General features: G+C 45.4%; 77 pseudogenes; all 77 read left to right on the forward strand.

Moving 5' to 3' along the window:
* The first annotated feature begins 353 nt into the window (after positions 1–353).
* On the forward strand, positions 354–472 carry LOC140088661 (5S ribosomal RNA; annotated as a pseudogene).
* A 70-nt stretch (positions 473–542) lies between these two features.
* Positions 543–661, forward strand: LOC140090842 (5S ribosomal RNA; annotated as a pseudogene).
* A 70-nt stretch (positions 662–731) lies between these two features.
* On the forward strand, positions 732–850 carry LOC140091850 (5S ribosomal RNA; annotated as a pseudogene).
* Positions 851–920: 70 nt separating this feature from the next.
* Positions 921–1,039, forward strand: LOC140096124 (5S ribosomal RNA; annotated as a pseudogene).
* Positions 1,040–1,109: 70 nt separating this feature from the next.
* LOC140084353 (5S ribosomal RNA) lies at positions 1,110–1,228 on the forward strand (annotated as a pseudogene).
* Positions 1,229–1,857: 629 nt separating this feature from the next.
* Positions 1,858–1,976, forward strand: LOC140090859 (5S ribosomal RNA; annotated as a pseudogene).
* Positions 1,977–2,046: 70 nt separating this feature from the next.
* On the forward strand, positions 2,047–2,165 carry LOC140099017 (5S ribosomal RNA; annotated as a pseudogene).
* A 70-nt stretch (positions 2,166–2,235) lies between these two features.
* Positions 2,236–2,354, forward strand: LOC140090600 (5S ribosomal RNA; annotated as a pseudogene).
* Positions 2,355–2,424: 70 nt separating this feature from the next.
* LOC140083637 (5S ribosomal RNA) lies at positions 2,425–2,543 on the forward strand (annotated as a pseudogene).
* Positions 2,544–2,613: 70 nt separating this feature from the next.
* On the forward strand, positions 2,614–2,732 carry LOC140096125 (5S ribosomal RNA; annotated as a pseudogene).
* A 70-nt stretch (positions 2,733–2,802) lies between these two features.
* LOC140084364 (5S ribosomal RNA) lies at positions 2,803–2,921 on the forward strand (annotated as a pseudogene).
* A 629-nt stretch (positions 2,922–3,550) lies between these two features.
* Positions 3,551–3,669, forward strand: LOC140090860 (5S ribosomal RNA; annotated as a pseudogene).
* A 70-nt stretch (positions 3,670–3,739) lies between these two features.
* LOC140084375 (5S ribosomal RNA) lies at positions 3,740–3,858 on the forward strand (annotated as a pseudogene).
* A 70-nt stretch (positions 3,859–3,928) lies between these two features.
* Positions 3,929–4,047, forward strand: LOC140099018 (5S ribosomal RNA; annotated as a pseudogene).
* Positions 4,048–4,116: 69 nt separating this feature from the next.
* Positions 4,117–4,235, forward strand: LOC140088273 (5S ribosomal RNA; annotated as a pseudogene).
* A 259-nt stretch (positions 4,236–4,494) lies between these two features.
* On the forward strand, positions 4,495–4,613 carry LOC140094085 (5S ribosomal RNA; annotated as a pseudogene).
* Positions 4,614–4,875: 262 nt separating this feature from the next.
* Positions 4,876–4,994, forward strand: LOC140086797 (5S ribosomal RNA; annotated as a pseudogene).
* Positions 4,995–5,064: 70 nt separating this feature from the next.
* Positions 5,065–5,183, forward strand: LOC140085324 (5S ribosomal RNA; annotated as a pseudogene).
* Positions 5,184–5,634: 451 nt separating this feature from the next.
* Positions 5,635–5,753, forward strand: LOC140099019 (5S ribosomal RNA; annotated as a pseudogene).
* A 448-nt stretch (positions 5,754–6,201) lies between these two features.
* On the forward strand, positions 6,202–6,320 carry LOC140084774 (5S ribosomal RNA; annotated as a pseudogene).
* A 70-nt stretch (positions 6,321–6,390) lies between these two features.
* LOC140090601 (5S ribosomal RNA) lies at positions 6,391–6,509 on the forward strand (annotated as a pseudogene).
* Positions 6,510–6,579: 70 nt separating this feature from the next.
* Positions 6,580–6,698, forward strand: LOC140083638 (5S ribosomal RNA; annotated as a pseudogene).
* A 70-nt stretch (positions 6,699–6,768) lies between these two features.
* Positions 6,769–6,887, forward strand: LOC140096126 (5S ribosomal RNA; annotated as a pseudogene).
* Positions 6,888–6,957: 70 nt separating this feature from the next.
* On the forward strand, positions 6,958–7,076 carry LOC140084387 (5S ribosomal RNA; annotated as a pseudogene).
* Positions 7,077–7,705: 629 nt separating this feature from the next.
* Positions 7,706–7,824, forward strand: LOC140090861 (5S ribosomal RNA; annotated as a pseudogene).
* A 70-nt stretch (positions 7,825–7,894) lies between these two features.
* LOC140099020 (5S ribosomal RNA) lies at positions 7,895–8,013 on the forward strand (annotated as a pseudogene).
* A 70-nt stretch (positions 8,014–8,083) lies between these two features.
* Positions 8,084–8,202, forward strand: LOC140090603 (5S ribosomal RNA; annotated as a pseudogene).
* A 70-nt stretch (positions 8,203–8,272) lies between these two features.
* Positions 8,273–8,391, forward strand: LOC140083639 (5S ribosomal RNA; annotated as a pseudogene).
* Positions 8,392–8,461: 70 nt separating this feature from the next.
* Positions 8,462–8,580, forward strand: LOC140096127 (5S ribosomal RNA; annotated as a pseudogene).
* Positions 8,581–8,650: 70 nt separating this feature from the next.
* On the forward strand, positions 8,651–8,769 carry LOC140084399 (5S ribosomal RNA; annotated as a pseudogene).
* Positions 8,770–9,398: 629 nt separating this feature from the next.
* LOC140090862 (5S ribosomal RNA) lies at positions 9,399–9,517 on the forward strand (annotated as a pseudogene).
* A 70-nt stretch (positions 9,518–9,587) lies between these two features.
* Positions 9,588–9,706, forward strand: LOC140086762 (5S ribosomal RNA; annotated as a pseudogene).
* Positions 9,707–9,776: 70 nt separating this feature from the next.
* Positions 9,777–9,895, forward strand: LOC140099021 (5S ribosomal RNA; annotated as a pseudogene).
* Positions 9,896–9,964: 69 nt separating this feature from the next.
* On the forward strand, positions 9,965–10,083 carry LOC140088274 (5S ribosomal RNA; annotated as a pseudogene).
* A 259-nt stretch (positions 10,084–10,342) lies between these two features.
* On the forward strand, positions 10,343–10,461 carry LOC140094087 (5S ribosomal RNA; annotated as a pseudogene).
* A 262-nt stretch (positions 10,462–10,723) lies between these two features.
* LOC140086798 (5S ribosomal RNA) lies at positions 10,724–10,842 on the forward strand (annotated as a pseudogene).
* Positions 10,843–10,912: 70 nt separating this feature from the next.
* On the forward strand, positions 10,913–11,031 carry LOC140085336 (5S ribosomal RNA; annotated as a pseudogene).
* Positions 11,032–11,482: 451 nt separating this feature from the next.
* Positions 11,483–11,601, forward strand: LOC140099022 (5S ribosomal RNA; annotated as a pseudogene).
* A 448-nt stretch (positions 11,602–12,049) lies between these two features.
* Positions 12,050–12,168, forward strand: LOC140079804 (5S ribosomal RNA; annotated as a pseudogene).
* Positions 12,169–12,238: 70 nt separating this feature from the next.
* Positions 12,239–12,357, forward strand: LOC140086551 (5S ribosomal RNA; annotated as a pseudogene).
* A 70-nt stretch (positions 12,358–12,427) lies between these two features.
* On the forward strand, positions 12,428–12,546 carry LOC140086702 (5S ribosomal RNA; annotated as a pseudogene).
* A 70-nt stretch (positions 12,547–12,616) lies between these two features.
* LOC140091067 (5S ribosomal RNA) lies at positions 12,617–12,735 on the forward strand (annotated as a pseudogene).
* Positions 12,736–12,805: 70 nt separating this feature from the next.
* On the forward strand, positions 12,806–12,924 carry LOC140085389 (5S ribosomal RNA; annotated as a pseudogene).
* Positions 12,925–13,947: 1,023 nt separating this feature from the next.
* Positions 13,948–14,066, forward strand: LOC140097273 (5S ribosomal RNA; annotated as a pseudogene).
* A 448-nt stretch (positions 14,067–14,514) lies between these two features.
* LOC140086161 (5S ribosomal RNA) lies at positions 14,515–14,633 on the forward strand (annotated as a pseudogene).
* Positions 14,634–14,703: 70 nt separating this feature from the next.
* Positions 14,704–14,822, forward strand: LOC140095209 (5S ribosomal RNA; annotated as a pseudogene).
* Positions 14,823–14,892: 70 nt separating this feature from the next.
* LOC140094370 (5S ribosomal RNA) lies at positions 14,893–15,011 on the forward strand (annotated as a pseudogene).
* Positions 15,012–15,081: 70 nt separating this feature from the next.
* On the forward strand, positions 15,082–15,200 carry LOC140097223 (5S ribosomal RNA; annotated as a pseudogene).
* A 405-nt stretch (positions 15,201–15,605) lies between these two features.
* Positions 15,606–15,724, forward strand: LOC140086295 (5S ribosomal RNA; annotated as a pseudogene).
* Positions 15,725–15,941: 217 nt separating this feature from the next.
* Positions 15,942–16,060, forward strand: LOC140085959 (5S ribosomal RNA; annotated as a pseudogene).
* Positions 16,061–16,319: 259 nt separating this feature from the next.
* On the forward strand, positions 16,320–16,438 carry LOC140094132 (5S ribosomal RNA; annotated as a pseudogene).
* Positions 16,439–16,508: 70 nt separating this feature from the next.
* LOC140089947 (5S ribosomal RNA) lies at positions 16,509–16,627 on the forward strand (annotated as a pseudogene).
* A 217-nt stretch (positions 16,628–16,844) lies between these two features.
* On the forward strand, positions 16,845–16,963 carry LOC140100093 (5S ribosomal RNA; annotated as a pseudogene).
* Positions 16,964–17,221: 258 nt separating this feature from the next.
* LOC140087770 (5S ribosomal RNA) lies at positions 17,222–17,340 on the forward strand (annotated as a pseudogene).
* Positions 17,341–17,410: 70 nt separating this feature from the next.
* On the forward strand, positions 17,411–17,529 carry LOC140086296 (5S ribosomal RNA; annotated as a pseudogene).
* A 784-nt stretch (positions 17,530–18,313) lies between these two features.
* LOC140079805 (5S ribosomal RNA) lies at positions 18,314–18,432 on the forward strand (annotated as a pseudogene).
* Positions 18,433–18,502: 70 nt separating this feature from the next.
* On the forward strand, positions 18,503–18,621 carry LOC140083029 (5S ribosomal RNA; annotated as a pseudogene).
* Positions 18,622–19,256: 635 nt separating this feature from the next.
* On the forward strand, positions 19,257–19,375 carry LOC140087941 (5S ribosomal RNA; annotated as a pseudogene).
* A 70-nt stretch (positions 19,376–19,445) lies between these two features.
* Positions 19,446–19,564, forward strand: LOC140090515 (5S ribosomal RNA; annotated as a pseudogene).
* Positions 19,565–20,159: 595 nt separating this feature from the next.
* On the forward strand, positions 20,160–20,278 carry LOC140096315 (5S ribosomal RNA; annotated as a pseudogene).
* A 70-nt stretch (positions 20,279–20,348) lies between these two features.
* On the forward strand, positions 20,349–20,467 carry LOC140088374 (5S ribosomal RNA; annotated as a pseudogene).
* A 70-nt stretch (positions 20,468–20,537) lies between these two features.
* Positions 20,538–20,656, forward strand: LOC140083641 (5S ribosomal RNA; annotated as a pseudogene).
* Positions 20,657–20,726: 70 nt separating this feature from the next.
* Positions 20,727–20,845, forward strand: LOC140096128 (5S ribosomal RNA; annotated as a pseudogene).
* Positions 20,846–20,915: 70 nt separating this feature from the next.
* On the forward strand, positions 20,916–21,034 carry LOC140084410 (5S ribosomal RNA; annotated as a pseudogene).
* Positions 21,035–21,663: 629 nt separating this feature from the next.
* On the forward strand, positions 21,664–21,782 carry LOC140090864 (5S ribosomal RNA; annotated as a pseudogene).
* Positions 21,783–21,852: 70 nt separating this feature from the next.
* On the forward strand, positions 21,853–21,971 carry LOC140084423 (5S ribosomal RNA; annotated as a pseudogene).
* A 70-nt stretch (positions 21,972–22,041) lies between these two features.
* Positions 22,042–22,160, forward strand: LOC140099025 (5S ribosomal RNA; annotated as a pseudogene).
* A 70-nt stretch (positions 22,161–22,230) lies between these two features.
* On the forward strand, positions 22,231–22,349 carry LOC140099026 (5S ribosomal RNA; annotated as a pseudogene).
* A 70-nt stretch (positions 22,350–22,419) lies between these two features.
* On the forward strand, positions 22,420–22,538 carry LOC140090865 (5S ribosomal RNA; annotated as a pseudogene).
* Positions 22,539–22,608: 70 nt separating this feature from the next.
* On the forward strand, positions 22,609–22,727 carry LOC140084434 (5S ribosomal RNA; annotated as a pseudogene).
* A 70-nt stretch (positions 22,728–22,797) lies between these two features.
* On the forward strand, positions 22,798–22,916 carry LOC140087023 (5S ribosomal RNA; annotated as a pseudogene).
* A 70-nt stretch (positions 22,917–22,986) lies between these two features.
* Positions 22,987–23,105, forward strand: LOC140086799 (5S ribosomal RNA; annotated as a pseudogene).
* Positions 23,106–23,175: 70 nt separating this feature from the next.
* On the forward strand, positions 23,176–23,294 carry LOC140085349 (5S ribosomal RNA; annotated as a pseudogene).
* A 259-nt stretch (positions 23,295–23,553) lies between these two features.
* Positions 23,554–23,675, forward strand: LOC140098053 (5S ribosomal RNA; annotated as a pseudogene).
* A 70-nt stretch (positions 23,676–23,745) lies between these two features.
* Positions 23,746–23,864, forward strand: LOC140079806 (5S ribosomal RNA; annotated as a pseudogene).
* Positions 23,865–23,934: 70 nt separating this feature from the next.
* LOC140079809 (5S ribosomal RNA) lies at positions 23,935–24,053 on the forward strand (annotated as a pseudogene).
* A 70-nt stretch (positions 24,054–24,123) lies between these two features.
* LOC140078522 (5S ribosomal RNA) lies at positions 24,124–24,242 on the forward strand (annotated as a pseudogene).
* The last annotated feature ends 31 nt before the right edge of the window (positions 24,243–24,273 follow it).

The raw sequence follows: 24,273 nt of genomic DNA on the forward strand, positions 1-24,273 counted from the left end.
TCAAATTGAACAGCTGCTGTCAATGCCCATTCTAAGCTAAGGCTTGGCAAGTACCAGCATGGGAGACTGGCTGGGAATCCCAAGTTCCATTGACCTTTTTGAACCTGAAAATGTGTTAGTTTCTTTATGAGATAGTAAAAGAAGGTTCAAATTGAACAGCTGCTGTCAACGGCCATTCTAAGCTGAATGTGCATGCTCTTGTCAGATCGCAGCAGCGTTGCAGCTTAAGGCTTGGCAAGTACCAGCATGGGAGACTGGCTGGGAATCCCAAGTTCTGTTGACCTTTTTGAACATGAAAATTGTGTTAGTTTCTCTATGAGATAGTAAAAGAAAGTAGAAATTAGGCAGCTGCTGTCAACGGCCATTCTAAGCTGAATGTGCCTGCTCTCGTCAGATCGCAGCAGCAATGCAGCTTAAGGCTTGGCAAGTACCAGCATGGGAGACTGGCTGGGAATCCCACGTTCCGTTGACCTTTTTGAACCTGAAAATTGTTAGTTTCTCTGTCAAAGATGGTAAAAGAAGGTTCAAATTGAACAGCTGCTGTCAACGGCCATTCTAAGCTGAATGTGCCTGCTCTCGTCAGATCGCAGCAGCAATGCAGCTTAAGGTTTGGCAAGTACCAGCATGGGAGACTGGCTGGGAACCCCTAGTTCTGTTGACCTTTTTGAACCTGAAAATTGTGTTAGTTTCTCTATGAGATAGTAAAAGAAGGTTCAAATTGAACAGCTGCTGTCAACGGCCATTCTAAGCTGAATGTGCCTGCTCTCGTCGGATCGCAGCAGCGATGCAGCTTAAGGCTTGGCAAGTACCAGCATGGAAGACTGGCTGGGAATCCCAAGTTCTGTTGACCTTTTTGAACCTGAAAATTGTGTTAGTTTCTCTATGAGATAGTAAAAGAAGGTTCAAATTGAACAGCTGCTGTCAACGGCCATTCTAAGCTGAATGTGCCTGCTCTCGTCAGATCGCAGCAGCAATGCAGCTTAAGGCTTGGCAAGTACCAGCATGGGACACTGGCTGGGAATCCCACGTTCTGTTGACCTTTTTGAACCTGAAAATTGTGTTAGTTTCTCTATGAGATAGTAAAAGAAGGTTCAAATTGAACAGCTGCTGTCAACGGCCATTCTAAGCTGAATGTGCCTGCTCTCGTCAGATCGCAGCAGCAATGCAGCTTAAGGCTTGGAAAGTACCAGCATGGGAGACTGGCTGGGAATCCCAAGTTCCGTTGACCTTTTTGAACCTGAAAATTGTGTTAGTTTCTCTATGAGATAGTAAAAGAAGGTTCAAATTGAACAGCTGCTGTCAACGGCCATTCTAAGCTGAATGTGCCTGCTCTCGTCAGATCGCAGCAGCATAAGGCTTGGCAAGTACAAGCATGGGAGACTGGCAGGGAATCCCAAGTTCCGTTGACCTTTTTGAACCTGAAAATTGTGTTAGTTTCTCTATGAGATAGTAAAAGAAGGTTCAAATTGAACAGCTGCTGTCAACGGCCATTCTAAGCTCAATGTGCCTGCTCTCGTCAGATCGCAGCAGCAATGCAGCTTAAGGCTTGGCAAGTACCAGCATGGGAGACTGGCTGGCAATCCCAAATTCCGTTGACATTTTTGAACCTGAAAATTGTGTTAGTTTCTCTATGAGATAGTAAAAGAAGGTTCAAATTGAACAGCTGCTGTCAACGGCCATTCTAAGCTGAATGTGCCTGCTCTCGTCAGATCGCAGCAGCAATGCAGCTTAAGGCTTGGCAAGTACCAGCATGGGAGACTGGCTGGCAATCCCAAATTCCGTTGACCTTTTTGAACCTGAAAATTGTGTTAGTTTCTCTATGAGATAGTAAAAGAAGGTTCAAATTGAACAGCTGCTGTCAACGGCCATTCTAAGCTGAATGTGCCTGCTCTCGTCAGATCGCAGCAGCAATGCAGCTTAAGGCTTGGCAAGTACCAGCATGGGAGACTGGCTGGGAATCCCACGTTCTGTTGACCTTTTTGAACCTGAAAATTGTGTTAGTTTCTCTATGAGATAGTAAAAGAAGGTTCAAATTGAACAGCTGCTGTCAACGGCCATTCTAAGCTGAATGTGCCTGCTCTCGTCAGATCGCAGCAGCAATGCAGCTTAAGGCTTGGCAAGTACCAGCATGGGAGACTGGCTGGGAATCCCAAGTTCCGTTGACCTTTTTGAACCTGAAAATTGTTAGTTTCTCTGTCAAAGATGGTAAAAGAAGGTTCAAATTGAACAGCTGCTGTCAACGGCCATTCTAAGCTGAATGTGCCTGCTCTCGTCAGATCGCAGCAGCAATGCAGCTTAAGGCTTGGCAAGTACCAGCATGGGAGACTGGCTGCGAATCCCAAGTTCTGTTGACCTTTTTGAACCTGAAAATTGTGTTAGTTTCTCTATGAGATTGTAAAAGAAGGTTCAAATTGAACAGCTGCTGTCAACGGCCATTCTAAGCTGAATGTGCCTGCTCTCGTCGGATCGCAGCAGCGATGCAGCTTAAGGCTTGGCAAGTACCAGCATGGGAGACTGGCTGGGAATCCCAAGTTCTGTTGACCTTTTTGAACCTGAAAATTGTGTTAGTTTCTCTATGAGATAGTAAAAGAAGGTTCAAATTGAACAGCTGCTGTCAACGGCCATTCTAAGCTGAATGTGCCTGCTCTCGTCAGATCGCAGCAGCAATGCAGCTTAAGGCTTGGCAAGTACCAGCATGGGACACTGGCTGGGAATCCCACGTTCTGTTGACCTTTTTGAACCTGAAAATTGTGTTAGTTTCTCTATGAGATAGTAAAAGAAGGTTCAAATTGAACAGCTGCTGTCAACGGCCATTCTAAGCTGAATGTGCCTGCTCTCGTCAGATCGCAGCAGCAATGCAGCTTAAGGCTTGGAAAGTACCAGCATGGGAGACTGGCTGGGAATCCCAAGTTCCGTTGACCTTTTTGAACCTGAAAATTGTGTTAGTTTCTCTATGAGATAGTAAAAGAAGGTTCAAATTGAACAGCTGCTGTCAACGGCCATTCTAAGCTGAATGTGCCTGCTCTCGTCAGATCGCAGCAGCATAAGGCTTGGCAAGTACCAGCATGGGAGACTGGCAGGGAATCCCAAGTTCCGTTGACCTTTTTGAACCTGAAAATTGTGTTAGTTTCTCTATGAGATAGTAAAAGAAGGTTCAAATTGAACAGCTGCTGTCAACGGCCATTCTAAGCTCAATGTGCCTGCTCTCGTCAGATCGCAGCAGCAATGCAGCTTAAGGCTTGGCAAGTACCAGCATGGGAGACTGGCTGGCAATCCCAAATTCCGTTGACCTTTTTGAACCTGAAAATTGTGTTAGTTTCTCTATGAGATAGTAAAAGAAGGTTCAAATTGAACAGCTGCTGTCAACGGCCATTCTAAGCTGAATGTGCCTGCTCTCGTCAGATCGCAGCAGCAATGCAGCTTAAGGCTTGGCAAGTACCAGCATGGGAGACTGGCTGGCAATCCCAAATTCCGTTGACCTTTTTGAACCTGAAAATTGTGTTAGTTTCTCTATGAGATAGTAAAAGAAGGTTCAAATTGAACAGCTGCTGTCAACGGCCATTCTAAGCTGAATGTGCCTGCTCTCGTCAGATCGCAGCAGCAATGCAGCTTAAGGCTTGGCAAGTACCAGCATGGGAGACTGGCTGGGAATCCCACGTTCTGTTGACCTTTTTGAACCTGAAAATTGTGTTAGTTTCTCTATGAGATAGTAAAAGAAGGTTCAAATTGAACAGCTGCTGTCAACGGCCATTCTAAGCTGAATGTGCCTGCTCTCGTCAGATCGCAGCAGCAATGCAGCTTAAGGCTTGGAAAGTACCAGCATGGGAGACTGGCTGGGAATCCCAAGTTCCGTTGACCTTTTTGAACCTGAAAATTGTGTTAGTTTCTCTATGAGATAGTAAAAGAAGGTTCAAATTGAACAGCTGCTGTCAACGGCCATTCTAAGCTGAATGTGCCTGCTCTCGTCAGATCGCAGCAGCAATGCAGCTTAAGGCTTGGCAAGTACCAGCATGGGAGACTGGCTGGGAATCCCAAGTTCCGTTGACCTTTTTGAACCTGAAAATTGTTAGTTTCCCTTCAAAGATGGTAAAAGAAGGTTCAAATTGAACAGCTGCTGTCAACGGCCATTCTAAGCTGAATGTGCCTGCTCTCGTCAGATCGCAGCAGCAATGCAGCTTAAGGCTTGGCAAGTACCAGCATGGGAGACTGGCTGCGAATCCCAAGTTCCGTTGACCATTTTGAACCTGAAAATTGTGTTAGTTTCTCTATGAGATTGTAAAAGAAGGTTCAAATTGAACAGCTGCTGTCAACGGCCATTCTAAGCTGAATGTGCGTGCTCTTGTCAAATCGCAGCAGCGATGCAGCTTAAGGCTTAGCAAGTACCAGCATGGGAAACTGGCTGGGAATCCCAAGTTCTGTTGACATTTTTGAACCTGAAAATTGTGTTAGTTTCTCTATGAGATAGTAAAAGAAGGTTCAAATTGAACAGCTGCTGTCAATGGCCATTCTAAGCTGAATGTGCCTGCTCTCGTTAGATCGCAGCAGCAATGCAGCTTAAGGCTTGGCAAGTACCAGCATGGGAGACTGGCTGGGAATCCTAAGTTCTGTTGACCTTTTTGAACCTGAAAATTGTGTTAGTTTCTCTATGAGGTAGTAAAATAAGGTTCAAATTGAACAGTTGCTGTCAACGGCCATTCTACTAAGCTTAATGTGCCTGCTCTCGTCAGATCGCAGCAGCAATGCAGCTTAAGGCTTGGCAAGTACCAGCATGGGAGACTGGCTGGGAATCCCAAGTTCCGTTGACCTTTTTGAACCTGAAAATTGTGTTAGTTTCTCTATGAGATAGTAAAAGAAGGTTCAAATTGAACAGCTGCTGTCAACGGCCATTCTAAGCTGAATGTGCCTGCTCTCGTCAGATCGCAGCAGCAATGCAGCTTAAGGCTTGGCAAGTACCAGCATGGGAGACTGGCTGGGAATCCTAAGTTCTGTTGACCTTTTTGAACCTGAAAATTGTGTTAGTTTCTCTATGAGGTAGTAAAATAAGGTTCAAATTGAACAGTTGCTGTCAACGGCCATTCTAAGCTGAATGTGCCTGCTCTCGTCAGATCGCAGCAGCAATGCAGCTTAAGGCTTGGCAAGTACCAGCATGGGAGACTAGCTGGGAATCCCAAGTTCCGTTGACCTTTTTGAACCTGAAAATTGTGTTAGTTTCTCTATGAGATAGTAAAAGAAGGTTCAAATTGAACAGCTGCTGTCAACAGCCATTCTAAGCTGAATGTGCCTGCTCTGGTCAGATTGCAGCAGCAATGCAGCTTAAGGCTTTGCAAGTACCAGCATGGGAGACTGTCTGGGAATCCCAAGTTCTGTTGACATTTTTGAACCTGAAAATTGTGTTAGTTTCTCTATGAGATAGTAAAAGAAGGTTCAAATTGAACAGCTGCTGTCAACGGCCATTCTACTAAGCTTAATGTGCCTGCTCTCGTCAGATCGCAGCAGCAATGCAGCTTAAGGCTTGGCAAGTACCAGCATGGGAGACTGACTGGGAATCCCAAGTTCCGTTGACCTTTTTGAACCTGAAAATTGTGTTAGTTTCTCTATGAGATAGTAAAAGAAGGTTCAAATTGAACAGCTGCTGTCAACGGCCATTCTAAGCTGAATGTGCCTGCTCTCGTCAGATCGCAGCAGCAATGCAGCTTAAGGCTTGGCAAGTACCAGCATGGGAGACTGGCTGGGAATCCCAAGTTCCGTTGACCTTTTTGAACCTGAAAATTGTGTTAGTTTCTCTATGAGATAGTAAAAGAAGGTTCAAAATGAACAGCTGCTGTCAACAGCCATTCTAAGCTGAATGCGCGTGCTCTTGTCGGATCGCAGCAGCGATGCAGCTTAAGGCTTGGCAAGTACCAGCATGGGAGACTGGCTGCGAATCCCAAGTTCCGTTGACCTTTTTGAACCTGAAAATTGTGTTAGTTTCTCTATGAGATAGTAAAAGAAGGTTCAAATTGAACAACTGCTGTCAACGGCCATTCTAAGCTGAATGTGCGTGCTCTTGTCAGATCGCAGCAGCGATGCAGCTTAAGGCTTAGCAAGTACCAGCATGGGAGACTGGCTGGGAATCCCAAGTTCTGTTGACCTTTTTGAACCTGAAAATTGTGTTAGTTTCTCTATGAGATAGTAAAAGAAGGTTCAAATTGAACAGCTGCTGTCAACGGCCATTCTAAGCTGAATGTGCCTGCTCTCGTCAGATCGCAGCAGCGATGCAGCTTAAGGCTTGGCAAGTACCAGCATGGGAGACTGGCTGGGAATCCCAAGTTCCGTTGACCTTTTTGAACCTGAAAATTGTTAGTTTCTCTGTCAAAGATGGTAAAAGAAGGTTCAAATTGAACAGCTGCTGTCAACGGCCATTCTAAGCTGAATGTGCCTGCTCTCGTCAGATCGCAGCAGCAATGCAGCTTAAGGCTTGGCAAGTACCAGCATGGGAGACTGGCTGCGAATCCCAAGTTCTGTTGACCTTTTTGAACCTGAAAATTGTGTTAGTTTCTCTATGAGATTGTAAAAGAAGGTTCAAATTGAACAGCTGCTGTCAACGGCCATTCTAAGCTGAATGTGCCTGCTCTCGTCGGATCGCAGCAGCGATGCAGCTTAAGGCTTGGCAAGTACCAGCATGGGAGACTGGCTGGGAATCCCAAGTTCTGTTGACCTTTTTGAACCTGAAAATTGTGTTAGTTTCTCTATGAGATAGTAAAAGAAGGTTCAAATTGAACAGCTGCTGTCAACGGCCATTCTAAGCTGAATGTGCCTGCTCTCGTCAGATCGCAGCAGCAATGCAGCTTAAGGCTTGGCAAGTACCAGCATGGGACACTGGCTGGGAATCCCACGTTCTGTTGACCTTTTTGAACCTGAAAATTGTGTTAGTTTCTCTATGAGATAGTAAAAGAAGGTTCAAATTGAACAGCTGCTGTCAACGGCCATTCTAAGCTGAATGTGCCTGCTCTCGTCAGATCGCAGCAGCAATGCAGCTTAAGGCTTGGAAAGTACCAGCATGGGAGACTGGCTGGGAATCCCAAGTTCCGTTGACCTTTTTGAACCTGAAAATTGTGTTAGTTTCTCTATGAGATAGTAAAAGAAGGTTCAAATTGAACAGCTGCTGTCAACGGCCATTCTAAGCTGAATGTGCCTGCTCTCGTCAGATCGCAGCAGCATAAGGCTTGGCAAGTACAAGCATGGGAGACTGGCAGGGAATCCCAAGTTCCGTTGACCTTTTTGAACCTGAAAATTGTGTTAGTTTCTCTATGAGATAGTAAAAGAAGGTTCAAATTGAACAGCTGCTGTCAACGGCCATTCTAAGCTCAATGTGCCTGCTCTCGTCAGATCGCAGCAGCAATGCAGCTTAAGGCTTGGCAAGTACCAGCATGGGAGACTGGCTGGCAATCCCAAATTCCGTTGACATTTTTGAACCTGAAAATTGTGTTAGTTTCTCTATGAGATAGTAAAAGAAGGTTCAAATTGAACAGCTGCTGTCAACGGCCATTCTAAGCTGAATGTGCCTGCTCTCGTCAGATCGCAGCAGCAATGCAGCTTAAGGCTTGGCAAGTACCAGCATGGGAGACTGGCTGGCAATCCCAAATTCCGTTGACCTTTTTGAACCTGAAAATTGTGTTAGTTTCTCTATGAGATAGTAAAAGAAGGTTCAAATTGAACAGCTGCTGTCAACGGCCATTCTAAGCTGAATGTGCCTGCTCTCGTCAGATCGCAGCAGCAATGCAGCTTAAGGCTTGGCAAGTACCAGCATGGGAGACTGGCTGGGAATCCCACGTTCTGTTGACCTTTTTGAACCTGAAAATTGTGTTAGTTTCTCTATGAGATAGTAAAAGAAGGTTCAAATTGAACAGCTGCTGTCAACGGCCATTCTAAGCTGAATGTGCCTGCTCTCGTCAGATCGCAGCAGCAATGCAGCTTAAGGCTTGGCAAGTACCAGCATGGGAGACTGGCTGGGAATCCCAAGTTCCGTTGACCTTTTTGAACCTGAAAATTGTTAGTTTCTCTGTCAAAGATGGTAAAAGAAGGTTCAAATTGAACAGCTGCTGTCAACGGCCATTCTAAGCTGAATGTGCCTGCTCTCGTCAGATCGCAGCAGCAATGCAGCTTAAGGCTTGGCAAGTACCAGCATGGGAGACTGGCTGCGAATCCCAAGTTCTGTTGACCTTTTTGAACCTGAAAATTGTGTTAGTTTCTCTATGAGATTGTAAAAGAAGGTTCAAATTGAACAGCTGCTGTCAACGGCCATTCTAAGCTGAATGTGCCTGCTCTCGTCGGATCGCAGCAGCGATGCAGCTTAAGGCTTGGCAAGTACCAGCATGGGAGACTGGCTGGGAATCCCAAGTTCTGTTGACCTTTTTGAACCTGAAAATTGTGTTAGTTTCTCTATGAGATAGTAAAAGAAGGTTCAAATTGAACAGCTGCTGTCAACGGCCATTCTAAGCTGAATGTGCCTGCTCTCGTCAGATCGCAGCAGCAATGCAGCTTAAGGCTTGGCAAGTACCAGCATGGGACACTGGCTGGGAATCCCACGTTCTGTTGACCTTTTTGAACCTGAAAATTGTGTTAGTTTCTCTATGAGATAGTAAAAGAAGGTTCAAATTGAACAGCTGCTGTCAACGGCCATTCTAAGCTGAATGTGCCTGCTCTCGTCAGATCGCAGCAGCAATGCAGCTTAAGGCTTGGAAAGTACCAGCATGGGAGACTGGCTGGGAATCCCAAGTTCCGTTGACCTTTTTGAACCTGAAAATTGTGTTAGTTTCTCTATGAGATAGTAAAAGAAGGTTCAAATTGAACAGCTGCTGTCAACGGCCATTCTAAGCTGAATGTGCCTGCTCTCGTCAGATCGCAGCAGCATAAGGCTTGGCAAGTACCAGCATGGGAGACTGGCAGGGAATCCCAAGTTCCGTTGACCTTTTTGAACCTGAAAATTGTGTTAGTTTCTCTATGAGATAGTAAAAGAAGGTTCAAATTGAACAGCTGCTGTCAACGGCCATTCTAAGCTCAATGTGCCTGCTCTCGTCAGATCGCAGCAGCAATGCAGCTTAAGGCTTGGCAAGTACCAGCATGGGAGACTGGCTGGCAATCCCAAATTCCGTTGACCTTTTTGAACCTGAAAATTGTGTTAGTTTCTCTATGAGATAGTAAAAGAAGGTTCAAATTGAACAGCTGCTGTCAACGGCCATTCTAAGCTGAATGTGCCTGCTCTCGTCAGATCGCAGCAGCAATGCAGCTTAAGGCTTGGCAAGTACCAGCATGGGAGACTGGCTGGCAATCCCAAATTCCGTTGACCTTTTTGAACCTGAAAATTGTGTTAGTTTCTCTATGAGATAGTAAAAGAAGGTTCAAATTGAACAGCTGCTGTCAACGGCCATTCTAAGCTGAATGTGCCTGCTCTCGTCAGATCGCAGCAGCAATGCAGCTTAAGGCTTGGCAAGTACCAGCATGGGAGACTGGCTGGGAATCCCACGTTCTGTTGACCTTTTTGAACCTGAAAATTGTGTTAGTTTCTCTATGAGATAGTAAAAGAAGGTTCAAATTGAACAGCTGCTGTCAACGGCCATTCTAAGCTGAATGTGCCTGCTCTCGTCAGATCGCAGCAGCAATGCAGCTTAAGGCTTGGAAAGTACCAGCATGGGAGACTGGCTGCGAATCCCAAGTTCCGTTGACCTTTTTGAACCTGAAAATTGTGTTAGTTTCTCTATGAGATAGTAAAAGAAGGTTCAAATTGAACAGCTGCTGTCAACGGCCATTCTAAGCTGAATGTGCCTGCTCTCGTCAGATCGCAGCAGCAATGCAGCTTAAGGCTTGGCAAGTACCAGCATGGGAGACTGGCTGGGAATCCCAAGTTCCGTTGACCTTTTTGAACCTGAAAATTGTTAGTTTCCCTTCAAAGATGGTAAAAGAAGGTTCAAATTGAACAGCTGCTGTCAACGGCCATTCTAAGCTGAATGTGCCTGCTCTCGTCAGATCGCAGCAGCAATGCAGCTTAAGGCTTGGCAAGTACCAGCATGGGAGACTGGCTGCGAATCCCAAGTTCCGTTGACCATTTTGAACCTGAAAATTGTGTTAGTTTCTCTATGAGATTGTAAAAGAAGGTTCAAATTGAACAGCTGCTGTCAACGGCCATTCTAAGCTGAATGTGCGTGCTCTTGTCAAATCGCAGCAGCGATGCAGCTTAAGGCTTAGCAAGTACCAGCATGGGAAACTGGCTGGGAATCCCAAGTTCTGTTGACATTTTTGAACCTGAAAATTGTGTTAGTTTCTCTATGAGATAGTAAAAGAAGGTTCAAATTGAACAGCTGCTGTCAATGGCCATTCTAAGCTGAATGTGCCTGCTCTCGTTAGATCGCAGCAGCAATGCAGCTTAAGGCTTGGCAAGTACCAGCATGGGAGACTGGCTGGGAATCCTAAGTTCTGTTGACCTTTTTGAACCTGAAAATTGTGTTAGTTTCTCTATGAGGTAGTAAAATAAGGTTCAAATTGAACAGTTGCTGTCAACGGCCATTCTACTAAGCTTAATGTGCCTGCTCTCGTCAGATCGCAGCAGCAATGCAGCTTAAGGCTTGGCAAGTACCAGCATGGGAGACTGGCTGGGAATCCCAAGTTCCGTTGACCTTTTTGAACCTGAAAATTGTGTTAGTTTCTCTATGAGATAGTAAAAGAAGGTTCAAATTGAACAGCTGCTGTCAACGGCCATTCTAAGCTGAATGTGCCTGCTCTCGTCAGATCGCAGCAGCAATGCAGCTTAAGGCTTGGCAAGTACCAGCATGGGAGACTGGCTGGGAATCCTAAGTTCTGTTGACCTTTTTGAACCTGAAAATTGTGTTAGTTTCTCTATGAGGTAGTAAAATAAGGTTCAAATTGAACAGTTGCTGTCAACGGCCATTCTAAGCTGAATGTGCCTGCTCTCGTCAGATCGCAGCAGCAATGCAGCTTAAGGCTTGGCAAGTACCAGCATGGGAGACTAGCTGGGAATCCCAAGTTCCGTTGACCTTTTTGAACCTGAAAATTGTGTTAGTTTCTCTATGAGATAGTAAAAGAAGGTTCAAATTGAACAGCTGCTGTCAACAGCCATTCTAAGCTGAATGTGCCTGCTCTGGTCAGATTGCAGCAGCAATGCAGCTTAAGGCTTTGCAAGTACCAGCATGGGAGACTGTCTGGGAATCCCAAGTTCTGTTGACATTTTTGAACCTGAAAATTGTGTTAGTTTCTCTATGAGATAGTAAAAGAAGGTTCAAATTGAACAGCTGCTGTCAACGGCCATTCTACTAAGCTTAATGTGCCTGCTCTCGTCAGATCGCAGCAGCAATGCAGCTTAAGGCTTGGCAAGTACCAGCATGGGAGACTGACTGGGAATCCCAAGTTCCGTTGACCTTTTTGAACCTGAAAATTGTGTTAGTTTCTCTATGAGATAGTAAAAGAAGGTTCAAATTGAACAGCTGCTGTCAACGGCCATTCTAAGCTGAATGTGCCTGCTCTCGTCAGATCGCAGCAGCAATGCAGCTTAAGGCTTGGCAAGTACCAGCATGGGAGACTGGCTGGGAATCCCAAGTTCCGTTGACCTTTTTGAACCTGAAAATTGTGTTAGTTTCTCTATGAGATAGTAAAAGAAGGTTCAAAATGAACAGCTGCTGTCAACAGCCATTCTAAGCTGAATGCGCGTGCTCTTGTCGGATCGCAGCAGCGATGCAGCTTAAGGCTTGGCAAGTACCAGCATGGGAGACTGGCTGCGAATCCCAAGTTCCGTTGACCTTTTTGAACCTGAAAATTGTGTTAGTTTCTCTATGAGATAGTAAAAGAAGGTTCAAATTGAACAACTGCTGTCAACGGCCATTCTAAGCTGAATGTGCGTGCTCTTGTCAGATCGCAGCAGCGATGCAGCTTAAGGCTTAGCAAGTACCAGCATGGGAGACTGGCTGGGAATCCCAAGTTCTGTTGACCTTTTTGAACCTGAAAATTGTGTTAGTTTCTCTATGAGATAGTAAAAGAAGGTTCAAATTGAACAGCTGCTGTCAACGGCCATTCTAAGCTGAATGTGCCTGCTCTCGTCAGATCGCAGCAGCAATGCAGCTTAAGGCTTGGCAAGTACCAGCATGGGAGACTGGCTGGGAATCCCAAGTTCTGTTGACCTTTTTGAACCTGAAAATTGTGTTAGTTTCTCTATGAGATAGTAAAAGAAAGTAGAAATTAGGCAGCTGCTGTCAACGGCCCTTCTAAGCTGAATGTGCCTGCTCTCGTCAGATCGCAGCAGCAATGCAGCTTAAGGCTTGGCAAGTACCAGCATGGGAGACTGGCTGGGAATCCCAAGTTCCGTTGACCTTTTTGAACCTGAAAATTGTTAGTTTCCCTGTCAAAGATGGTAAAAGAAAGTTCAAATTGAACAGCTGCTGTCAACGGCCATTCTAAGCTGAATGTGCCTGCTCTCGTCAGATCGCAGCAGCAATGCAGCTTAAGGCTTGGAAAGTACGAGCATGGGAGACTGGCTGGGAATCCCAAGTTCTGTTGACCTTTTTGAACCTGAAAATTGTGTTAGTTTCTCTATGAGATAGTAAAAGAAGGTTCAAATTGAACAGCTGCTGTCAACGGCCATTCTAAGCTGAATGTGCCTGCTCTTGTCAGATCGCAGCAGCAATGCAGCTTAAGGCTTGGCAAGTACCAGCATGGGAGACTGGCTGGGAATCCCAAGTTCTGTTGACCTTTTTGAACCTGAAAATTGTTAGTTTCCCTGTCAAAGATGGTAAAAGAAGGTTCAAATTGAACAGCTGCTGTCAACGGCCATTCTAAGCTGAATGTGCCTGCTCTCGTCAGATCGCAGCAGCAATGCAGCTTAAGGCTTGGCAAGTACCAGCATGGGAGACTGGCTTGGAATCCCAAGTTCCGTTGACCTTTTTGAACCTGAAAATTGTGTTAGTTTCTCTATGAGATAGTAAAAGAAGGTTCAAATTGAACAGCTGCTGTCAACGGCCATTCTAAGCTGAACATGCCTGCTCTCGTCAGATCGCAGCAGCAATGCAGCTTAATGTTTGGCAAGTACCAGCATGGGAGACTGGCTGGGAATCCCAAGTTCTGTTGACCTTTTTGAACCTGAAAATTGTGTTAGTTTCTCTATGAGATAGTAAAAGAAGGTTCAAATTGAACAGCTGCTGTCAACGGCCATTCTAAGCTGAATGTGCCTGCTCTCGTCAGATAACTGCAGCAATGCAGCTTAAGGCTTGGCAAGTACCAGCATGGGAGACTGGCTGGCAATCCCAAGTTCCGTTGCCCTTTTTGAACCTGAAAATTGTGTTAGTTTCTCTATGAGATAGTAAAAGAAGGTTCAAATTGAACAGCTGCTGTCAACGGCCATTCTAAGCTGAATGTGCGTGCTCTTGTCAGATCGCAGCAGCGATGCAGCTTAAGGCTTGGCAAGTACCAGCAAGGGAGACTGGCTGGGAATCCCAAGTTCTGTTGACCTTTTTGAACCTGAAAATTGTGTTAGTTTCTCTATGAGATAGTAAAAGAAGGTTCAAATTGAACAGTTGCTGTCAACGGCCTATCTAAGCTGAATGTGCGTGCTCTTGTCAGATCGCAGCAGCGATGCAGCGATGCAGCTTAAGGCTTGGCAAGTACCAGCATGGGAGACTGGCTGCGAATCCCAACTTCCGTTGACCTTTTTGAACCTGAAAATTGTGTTAGTTTCTCTATGAGATAGTAAAAGAAGGTTCAAATTGAACAGCTGCTGTCAACGGCCATTCTAAGCTGAATGTGCGGGCTCTTGTCAGATCGCAGCAGCGATGCAGCTTAAGGCTTGGCAAGTACCAGCATGGGAGACTGGCTGGGAATCCCAAGTTCTGTTGACATTTTTGAACCTGAAAATTGTGTTAGTTTCTCTATGAGATAGTAAAAGAAGGTTCAAATTGAACAGTTGCTGTCAACGGCCATTCTAAGCTGAATGTGCCTCCTCTCGTCAGATCGCAGCAGCAATGCAGCTTAAGGCTTGGCAAGTACCAGCATGGGAGACTGGCTGGGAATCCCAAGTTCTGTTGACCTTTTTGAACCTGAAAATTGTGTTAGTTTCTCTATGAGATAGTAAAAGAAGGTTCAAATTGAACAACTGCTGTCAACGGCCATTCTAAGCTGAATGTGCGTGCTCTTGTCAGATCGCAGCAGCAATGCAGCTTAAGGCTTGGCAAGTACCAGCATGGGAGACTGGCTGCGAATCCCAAGTTCCGTTGACCTTTTTGAACCTGAAAATTGTGTTAGTTTCTCTATGAGATAGTAAAAGAAGGTTCAAATTGAACAGCTGCTGTCAACGGCCATTCTAAGCTGAATGTGCGTGCACTTGTCAGATCGCTGCAGCGATGCAGCTTAAGGCTTGGCAAGTACCAGCATGGGGGACTGGCTAGGAATCCCAAGTTCTGTTGACCTTTTTGAACCTGAAAATTGTGTTAGTTTCTCTATGAGATAGTAAAAGAAGGTTCAAATTGAACAGCTGCTGTCAACAGCCATTCTAAGCTTAATGTGCCTGCTCTCGTCAGATCGCAGCAGCAATGCAGCTTAAGGCTTGGCAAGTACCAGCATGGGAGACTGGCTGGGAATCCCAAGTTCTGTTGACCTTTTTGAACCTGAAAATTGTTAGTTTCTCTGTCAAAGATGGTAAAAGAAGGTTCAAATTGAACTGCTGCTGCCAACGGCCATTCTAAGCTGAATGTGCCTGCTCTCGTCAGATCGCAGCAGCAATGCAGCTTAAGGCTTGGCAAGTACCAGCATGGGAGACTGGCTGCGAATCCCAAGTTCCGTTGACCTTTTTGAACCTGAAAATTGTGTTAGTTTCTCTATGAGATAGTAAAAGAAGGTTCAAATTGAACAGCTGCTGTCAACGGCCATTCTAAGCTGAATGTGCCTGCTCTCGTCAGATCGCAGCAGCAATGCAGCTTAAGGCTTGGCAAGTACCAGCATGGGAGACTGGCTGGCAATCCCAAGTTCCGTTGACCTTTTTGAACCTGAAAATTGTGTTAGTTTCTCTATGAGATAGTAAAAGAAGGTTCAAATTGAACAGCTGCTGTCAACGGCCATTCTAAGCTGAATGTGCGTGCTCTTGTCAGATCGCAGCAGCGATGCAGCTTAAGGCTTGGCAAGTACCAGCATGGGAGACTGGCTGGGAATCCCAAGTTCTGTTGACCTTTTTGAACCTGAAAATTGTGTTAGTTTCTCTATGAGATAGTAAAAGAAGGTTCAAATTGAACAGCTGCTGTCAACGCCCATTCTAAGCTAAGGCTTGGCAAGTACCAGCATGGGAGACTGGCTGGGAATCCCAAGTTCCGTTGACCTTTTTGAACCTGAAAATGTGTTAGTTTCTCTATGAGATAGTAAAAGAAGGTTCAAATTGAACAGCTGCTGTCAACGGCCATTCTAAGCTGAATGTGCATGCTCTTGTCAGATCGCAGCAGCGTTGCAGCTTAAGGCTTGGCAAGTACCAGCATGGGAGACTGCCTGGGAATCCCAAGTTCTGTTGACCTTTTTGAACCTGAAAATTGTGTTAGTTTCTCTATGAGATAGTAAAAGAAAGTAGAAATTAGGCAGCTGCTGTCAACGGCCATTCTAAGCTGAATGTGCCTGCTCTCGTCAGATCGCAGCAGCAATGCAGCTTAAGGTTTGGCAAGTACCAGCATGGGAGACTGGCTGGGAATCCCAAGTTCCGTTGACCTTTTTGAACCTGAAAATTGTGTTAGTTTCTCTATGAGATAGTAAAAGAAGGTTCAAATTGAACAGCTGCTGTCAACGCCCATTCTAAGCTAAGGCTTGGCAAGTACCAGCATGGGAGACTGGCTGGGAATCCCAAGTTCTATTGACCTTTTTGAACCTGAAAATTGTGTTAGTTTCTCTATGAGATAGTAAAAGAAGGTTCAAATTGAACAGCTGCTGTCAACGGCCATTCTAAGCTGAATGTGCCTGCTCTCGTCAGATCGCAGCAGCAATGCAGCTTAAGGCTTGGCAAGTACCAGCATGGGAGTCTGGCTGGGAATCCCAAGTTCTGTTGACCTTTTTGAACCTGAAAATTGTGTTAGTTTCTCTATGAGATAGTAAAAGAAGGTTCAAATTGAACAGCTGCTGTCAGCGGCCCTTCTAAGCTGAATGTGTGTGCTCTTGCCAGATCGCAGCAGCAATGCAGCTTAAGGCTTGGCAAGTACCAGCATGGGAGACTGGCAGGGAATCCCAAGTTCCATTGACCTTTTTGAACCTGAAAATTGTGTTAGTTTCTCTATGAGATAGTAAAAGAAGGTTCAAATTGAACAGCTGCTGTCAACGGCCATTCTAAGCTGAATGTGCCTGCTCTCGTCAGATCGCAGCTTCAATGCAGCTTAAGGCTTGGCAAGTACCAGCATGGGAGACTAGCTGGGAATCCCAAGTTCTGTTGACCTTTTTGAACCTGAAAATTGTATTAGTTTCTCTATGAGATAGTAAAAGAAGGTTCAAATTGAACAGCTGCTGTCAACGGCCATTCTAAGCTGAATGTGCCTGCTCTCGTCAGATCGCAGCAGCAATGCAGCTTAAGGCTTGGCAAGTACCAGCATGGGAGACTGGCTGGGAATCCCAAGTTCCGTTCACCTTTTTGAACCTGAAAATTGTGTTAGTTTCTCTATGAGATAGTAAAAGAAGGTTCAAATTGAACAGCTGCTGTCAACGCCCATTCTAAGCTAAGGCTTGGCAAGTACCAGCATGGGAGACTGGCTGGGAATCCCAAGTTCCATTGACCTTTTTGAACCTGAAAATTGAGTTAGTTTCTCTATGAGATAGTAAAAGAAGGTTCAAATTGAACAGCTGCTGTCAACGGCCATTCTAAGCTGAATGTGCCTGCTCTCATCAGATCGCAGCAGCAATGCAGCTTAAGGCTTGGCAAGTACCAGCATGGGAGACTGGCTGGGAATCCCAAGTTCCGTTGACCTTTTTGAACCTGAAAATGTGTTAGTTTCTCTATGAGATAGTAAAAGAAGGTTCAAATTGAACAGTTGCTGTCAACGGCCATTCTAAGCTGAATGTGCATGCTCTTGTCAGATCGCAGCAGCGTTGCAGCTTAAGGCTTGGCAAGTACCAGCATGGGAGACTGCCTGGGAATCCCAAGTTCTGTTGACCTTTTTGAACCTGAAAATTGTGTTAGTTTCTCTATGAGATAGTAAAAGAAAGTAGAAATTAGGCAGCTGCTGTCAACGGCCATTCTAAGCTGAATGTGCCTGCTCTCGTCAGATCGCAGCAGCAATGCAGCTTAAGGCTTGGCAAGTACCAGCATGGGAGACTGGCTGGGAATCCCATGTTCTGTTGACCTTTTTGAACCTGAAAATTGTTAGTTTCTCTGTCAAAGATGGTAAAAGAAGGTTCAAATTGAACAGCTGCTGTCAACGGCCATTCTAAGCTGAATGTGCCTGCTCTCGTCAGATCGCAGCAGCAATGCAGCTTAAGGTTTGGCAAGTACCAGCATGGGAGACTGGCTGGGAATCCCAAGTTCCGTTGACCTTTTTGAACCTGAAAATTGTGTTAGTTTCTCTATGAGATAGTAAAAGAAGGTTCAAATTGAACAGCTGCTGTCAACGCCCATTCTAAGCTAAGGCTTGGCAAGTACCAGCATGGGAGACTGGCTGGGAATCCCAAGTTCCATTGACCTTTTTGAACCTGAAAATTGAGTTAGTTTCTCTATGAGATAGAAAAAGAAGGTTCAAATTGAACAGCTGCTGTCAACGGCCATTCTAAGCTGAATGTGCATGCTCTTGTCAGATCGCAGCAGCGTTGCAGCTTAAGGCTTGGCAAGTACCAGCATGGGAGACTGCCTGGGAATCCCAAGTTCTGTTGACCTTTTTGAACCTGAAAATTGTGTTAGTTTCTCTATGAGATAGTAAAAGAAAGTAGAAATTAGGCAGCTGCTGTCAACGGCCATTCTAAGCTGAATGTGCCTGCTCTCGTCAGATTGCAGCAGCAATGCAGCTTAATGCTTGGCAAGTACCAGCATGGGAGACTGGCTGGGAATCCCACATTCCGTTGACCTTTTTGAACCTGAAAATTGTTAGTTTCTCTGTCAAATATGGTAAAAGAAGGTTCAAATTGAACAGCTGCTGTCAACGGCCATTCTAAGCTGAATGTGCCTGCTCTCGACAGATCGCAGCAGCAATGCAGCTTAAGGATTGGCAAGTACCAGCATGGGAGACTGGCTGGGAATCCCAAGTTCCGTTGACCTTTTTGAACCTGAAAATTGTGTTAGTTTCTCTATGAGATAGTAAAAGAAGGTTCAAACTGAACAGCTGCTGTCAACGGCCATTCTAAGCTGAATGTGCCTGCTCTCGTCAGATCGCAGCAGCAATGCAGCTTAAGGCTTGGCAAGTACCAGCATGGGAGACTGGCTGGGAATCCCAAGTTCTGTTGACCTTTTTGAACCTGAAAATTGTGTTAGTTTCTCTATGGGATAGTAAAAGAAGGTTCAAATTGAACAACTGCTGTCAACGGCCATTCTAAGCTGAATGTGCCTGCTCTCGTCAGATCGCAGCAGCAATGCAGCTTAAGGCTTGGCAAGTACCAGCATGGGAGACTGGCTGGGAATCTCAAGTTCCGTTGACCTTTTTGAACCTGAAAATTGTGTTAGTTTCTCTATGAGATAGTAAAAGAAGGTTCAAATTGAACAGCTGCTGTCAACGCCCATTCTAAGCTGAATGTGCCTGCTCTTGTCAGATTGCAGGAGCAATGCAGCTTAAGGCTTGGCAAGTACCAGCATGGGAGACTGGCTGGGAATCCCAAGTTCCGTTGACCTTTTTGAACCTGAAAATTGTGTTAGTTTCTCTATGAGATAGTAAAAGAAGGTTCAAATTGAACTGCTGCTGTCAACGGCCATTCTAAGCTGAATGTGCGTGCACTTGTCAGATCGCAGCAGCGATGCAGCTTAAGGCTTGGCAAGTACCAGCATGGGAGACTGGCTGGGAATCCCAAGTTCTGTTGACCTTTTTGAACCTGAAAATTGTGTAAGTTTCTCTATGAGATAGTAAAAGAAGGTTCAAATTGAACAGCTGCTGTCAACGGCCATTCTAAGCTTAATGTGCATGCTCTTGTCAGATCGCAGCAGCGTTGCAGCTTAAGGCTTCGCAAGTAGCAGCATGGGAGACTGGCTGGGAATCCTAAGTTCTTTTGACCTTTTTGAACCTGAAAATTGTTAGTTTCTCTATGAGATAGTGAAAGAAAGTAGAAATTAGGCAGCTGCTGTCAACGGCCATTCTAAGCTGAATGTGCCTGCTCTCGTCAGATCGCAGCAGCAATGCAGCTTAAGGCTTGGCAAGTACCAGCATGGGAGACTGGCTGGGAATCCCAAGTTCCATTGACCTTTTTGAACCTGAAAATTGTTAGTTTCTCTGTCAAAGATCTTAAAAGAAGGTTCAAATTGAACAGCTGCTGTCAACAGCCATTCTAAGCTGAATGTTCCTGCTCTCGTCAGATCGCAGCAGCAATGCAGCTTAAGGCTTGGCAAGTACCAGCATGGGAGACTGGCTGGGAATCCCAAGTTCCGTTGACCTTTTTTTAACCTGAAAATTGTGTTAGTTTCTCTATGAGATAGTAAAAGAAGGTTCAAATTGAACAGCTGCTGTCAACGCCCATTCTAAGCTAAGGCTTGGCAAGTACCAGCATGGGAGACTGGCTGGGAATCCCAAGTTCCATTGACCTTTTTGAACCTGAAAATTGAGTTAGTTTCTCTATGAGATAGTAAAAGAAGGTTCAAATTGAACAACTGCTGTCAACGGCCATTCTAAGCTGAATGTGCATGCTCTTGTCAGATCGCAGCAGCGTTGCAGCTTAAGGCTTGGCAAGTACCAGCATGGGAGACTGGCTGGGAATCCCAAGTTCCATTGACCTTTTTGAACCTGAAAATGTGTTAGTTTCTTTATGAGATAGTAAAAGAAGGTTCAAATTGAACAGCTGCTGTCAACGGCCATTCTAAGCTGAATGTGCATGCTCTTGTCAGATCGCAGCAGCGTTGCAGCTTAAGGCTTGGCAAGTACCAGCATGGGAGACTGGCTGGGAATCCCAAGTTCTGTTGACCTTTTTGAACATGAAAATTGTGTTAGTTTCTCTATGAGATAGTAAAAGAAAGTAGAAATTAGGCAGCTGCTGTCAACGGCCATTCTAAGCTGAATGTGCCTGCTCTCGTCAGATTGCAGCAGCAATGCAGCTTAAGGCTTGGCAAGTACCAGCATGGGAGACTGGCTGGGAATCCCACGTTCCGTTGACCTTTTTGAACCTGAAAATTGTTAGTTTCTCTGTCAAAGATGGTAAAAGAAGGTTCAAATTGAACAGCTGCTGTCAACGGCCATTCTAAGCTGAATGTGCCTGCTCTCGTCAGATCGCAGCAGCAATGCAGCTTAAGGTTTGGCAAGTACCAGCATGGGAGACTGGCTGGGAATCCCAAGTTCTGTTGACCTTTTTGAACCTGAAAATTGTGTTAGTTTCTCTATGAGATAGTAAAAGAAGGTTCAAATTGAACAGCTGCTGTCAACGGCCATTCTAAGCTGAATGTGCCTGCTCTCGTCGGATCGCAGCAGCGATGCAGCTTAAGGCTTGGCAAGTACCAGCATGGGAGACTGGCTGGGAATCCCAAGTTCTGTTGACCTTTTTGAACCTGAAAATTGTGTTAGTTTCTCTATGAGATAGTAATAGAAGGTTCAAATTGAACAGCTGCTGTCAACGGCCATTCTAAGCTGAATGTGCCTGCTCTCGTCAGATCGCAGCAGCAATGCAGCTTAAGGCTTGGCAAGTACCAGCATGGGACACTGGCTGGGAATCCCACGTTCTGTTGACCTTTTTGAACCTGAAAATTGTGTTAGTTTCTCTATGAGATAGTAAAAGAAGGTTCAAATTGAACAGCTGCTGTCAACGGCCATTCTAAGCTGAATGTGCCTGCTCTCGTCAGATCGCAGCAGCAATGCAGCTTAAGGCTTGGAAAGTACCAGCATGGGAGACTGGCTGGGAATCCCAAGTTCCGTTGACCTTTTTGAACCTGAAAATTGTGTTAGTTTCTCTATGAGATAGTAAAAGAAGGTTCAAATTGAACAGCTGCTGTCAACGGCCATTCTAAGCTGAATGTGCCTGCTCTCGTCAGATCGCAGCAGCATAAGGCTTGGCAAGTACAAGCATGGGAGACTGGCAGGGAATCCCAAGTTCCGTTGACCTTTTTGAACCTGAAAATTGTGTTAGTTTCTCTATGAGATAGTAAAAGAAGGTTCAAATTGAACAGCTGCTGTCAACGGCCATTCTAAGCTCAATGTGCCTGCTCTCGTCAGATCGCAGCAGCAATGCAGCTTAAGGCTTGGCAAGTACCAGCATGGGAGACTGGCTGGCAATCCCAAATTCCGTTGACCTTTTTGAACCTGAAAATTGTGTTAGTTTCTCTATGAGATAGTAAAAGAAGGTTCAAATTGAACAGCTGCTGTCAACGGCCATTCTAAGCTGAATGTGCCTGCTCTCGTCAGATCGCAGCAGCAATGCAGCTTAAGGCTTGGCAAGTACTAGCATGGGAGACTGGCTGGCAATCCCAAATTCCGTTGACCTTTTTGAACCTGAAAATTGTGTTAGTTTCTCTATGAGATAGTAAAAGAAGGTTCAAATTGAACAGCTGCTGTCAACGGCCATTCTAAGCTGAATGTGCCTGCTCTCGTCAGATCGCAGCAGCAATGCAGCTTAAGGCTTGGCAAGTACCAGCATGGGAGACTGGCTGGGAATCCCACGTTCTGTTGACCTTTTTGAACCTGAAAATTGTGTTAGTTTCTCTATGAGATAGTAAAAGAAGGTTCAAATTGAACAGCTGCTGTCAACGGCCATTCTAAGCTGAATGTGCCTGCTCTCGTCAGATCGCAGCAGCAATGCAGCTTAAGGCTTGGAAAGTACCAGCATGGGAGACTGGCTGGGAATCCCAAGTTCCGTTGACCTTTTTGAACCTGAAAATTGTGTTAGTTTCTCTATGAGATAGTAAAAGAAGGTTCAAATTGAACAGCTGCTGTCAACGGCCATTCTAAGCTGAATGTGCCTGCTCTCGTCAGATCGCAGCAGCAATGCAGCTTAAGGCTTGGCAAGTACCAGCATGGGAGACTGGCTGGGAATCCCAAGTTCCGTTGACCTTTTTGAACCTGAAAATTGTTAGTTTCTCTGTCAAAGATGGTAAAAGAAGGTTCAAATTGAACAGCTGCTGTCAACGGCCATTCTAAGCTGAATGTGCCTGCTCTCGTCAGATCGCAGCAGCAATGCAGCTTAAGGCTTGGCAAGTACCAGCATGGGAGACTGGCTGGGAATCCCAAGTTCCGTTGACCTTTTTGAACCTGAAAATTGTTAGTTTCTCTGTCAAAGATGGTAAAAGAAGGTTCAAATTGAACAGCTGCTGTCAACGGCCATTCTAAGCTGAATGTGCCTGCTCTCGTCAGATCGCAGCAGCAATGCAGCTTAAGGCTTGGCAAGTACCAGCATGGGAGACTGGCTGGGAATCCCACGTTCTGTTGACCTTTTTGAACCTGAAAATTGTGTTAGTTTCTCTATGAGATAGTAAAAGAAGGTTCAAATTGAACAGCTGCTGTCAACGGCCATTCTAAGCTGAATGTGCCTGCTCTCGTCAGATCGCAGCAGCAATGCAGCTTAAGGCTTGGAAAGTACCAGCATGGGAGACTGGCTGGGAATCCCAAGTTCCGTTGACCTTTTTGAACCTGAAAATTGTGTTAGTTTCTCTATGAGATAGTAAAAGAAGGTTCAAATTGAACAGCTGCTGTCAACGGCCATTCTAAGCTGAATGTGCCTGCTCTCGTCAGATCGCAGCAGCAATGCAGCTTAAGGCTTGGCAAGTACCAGCATGGGAGACTGGCTGGGAATCCCAAGTTCCGTTGAACTTTTTGAACCTGAAAATTGTTAGTTTCTCTGTCAAAGATGGTAAAAGAAGGTTCAAATTGAACAGCTGCTGTCAACGGCCATTCTAAGCTGAATGTGCCTGCTCTCGTCAGATCGCAGCAGCAATGCAGCTTAAGGCTTGGCAAGTACCAGCATGGGAGACTGGCTGGGAATCCTAAGTTCTGTTGACCTTTTTGAACCTGAAAATTGTGTTAGTTTCTCTATGAGGTTGTAAAATAAGGTTCAAATTGAACAGTTGCTGTCAACGGCCATTCTAAGCTGAATGTGCCTGCTCTCGTCAGATCGCAGCAGCAATGCAGCTTAAGGCTTGGCAAGTACCAGCATGGGAGACTAGCTGGGAATCCCAAGTTCCGTTGACCTTTTTGAACCTGAAAATTGTGTTAGTTTCTCTATGAGATAGTAAAAGAAGGTTCAAATTGAACAGCTGCTGTCAACAGCCATTCTAAGCTGAATGTGCCTGCTCTGGTCAGATCGCAGCAGCAATGCAGCTTAAGGCTTTGCAAGTACCAGCATGGGAGACTGGCTGGGAATCCCAAGTTCTGTTGACATTTTTGAACCTGAAAATTGTGTTAGTTTCTCTATGAGATAGTAAAAGAAGGTTCAAATTGAACAGCTGCTGTCAACGGCCATTCTACTAAGCTTAATGTGCCTGCTCTCGTCAGATCGCAGCAGCAATGCAGCTTAAGGCTTGGCAAGTACCAGCATGGGAGACTGGCTGGGAATCCCAAGTTCCGTTGACCTTTTTGAACCTGAAAATTGTGTTAGTTTCTCTATGAGATAGTAAAAGAAGGTTCAAATTGAACAGCTGCTGTCAACGGCCATTCTAAGCTGAATGTGCCTGCTCTCGTCAGATCGCAGCAGCAATGCAGCTTAAGGCTTGGCAAGTACCAGCATGGGAGACTGGCTGGGAATCCCAAGTTCTGTTGACCTTTTTGAACCTGAAAATTGTGTTAGTTTCTCTATGAGATAGTAAAAGAAGGTTCAAATTGAACAGCTGCTGTCAACGGCCATTCTAAGCTGAATGTGCCTGCTCTCGTCAGATCGCAGCAGCAATGCAGCTTAAGGCTTGGCAAGTACCAGCATGGGAGACTGGCTGGGAATCCCAAGTTCTGTTGACCTTTTTGAACCTGAAAATTGTGTTAGTTTCTCTATGAGATAGTAAAAGAAGGTTCAAATTGAACAACTGCTGTCAACGGCCATTCTAAGCTGAATGTGCCTGCTCTCGTCAGATCGCAGCAGCAATGCAGCTTAAGGCTTGGCAAGTACCAGCATGGGAGTCTGCCTGGGAATCCCAAGTTCTGTTGACCTTTTTGAACCTGAAAATTGTGTTAGTTTCTC

This window comes from Engystomops pustulosus, chromosome 9 (genome assembly GCF_040894005.1).
Source record: "Engystomops pustulosus chromosome 9, aEngPut4.maternal, whole genome shotgun sequence".
Classification (NCBI taxonomy): Eukaryota; Metazoa; Chordata; class Amphibia; order Anura; family Leptodactylidae; genus Engystomops; species Engystomops pustulosus.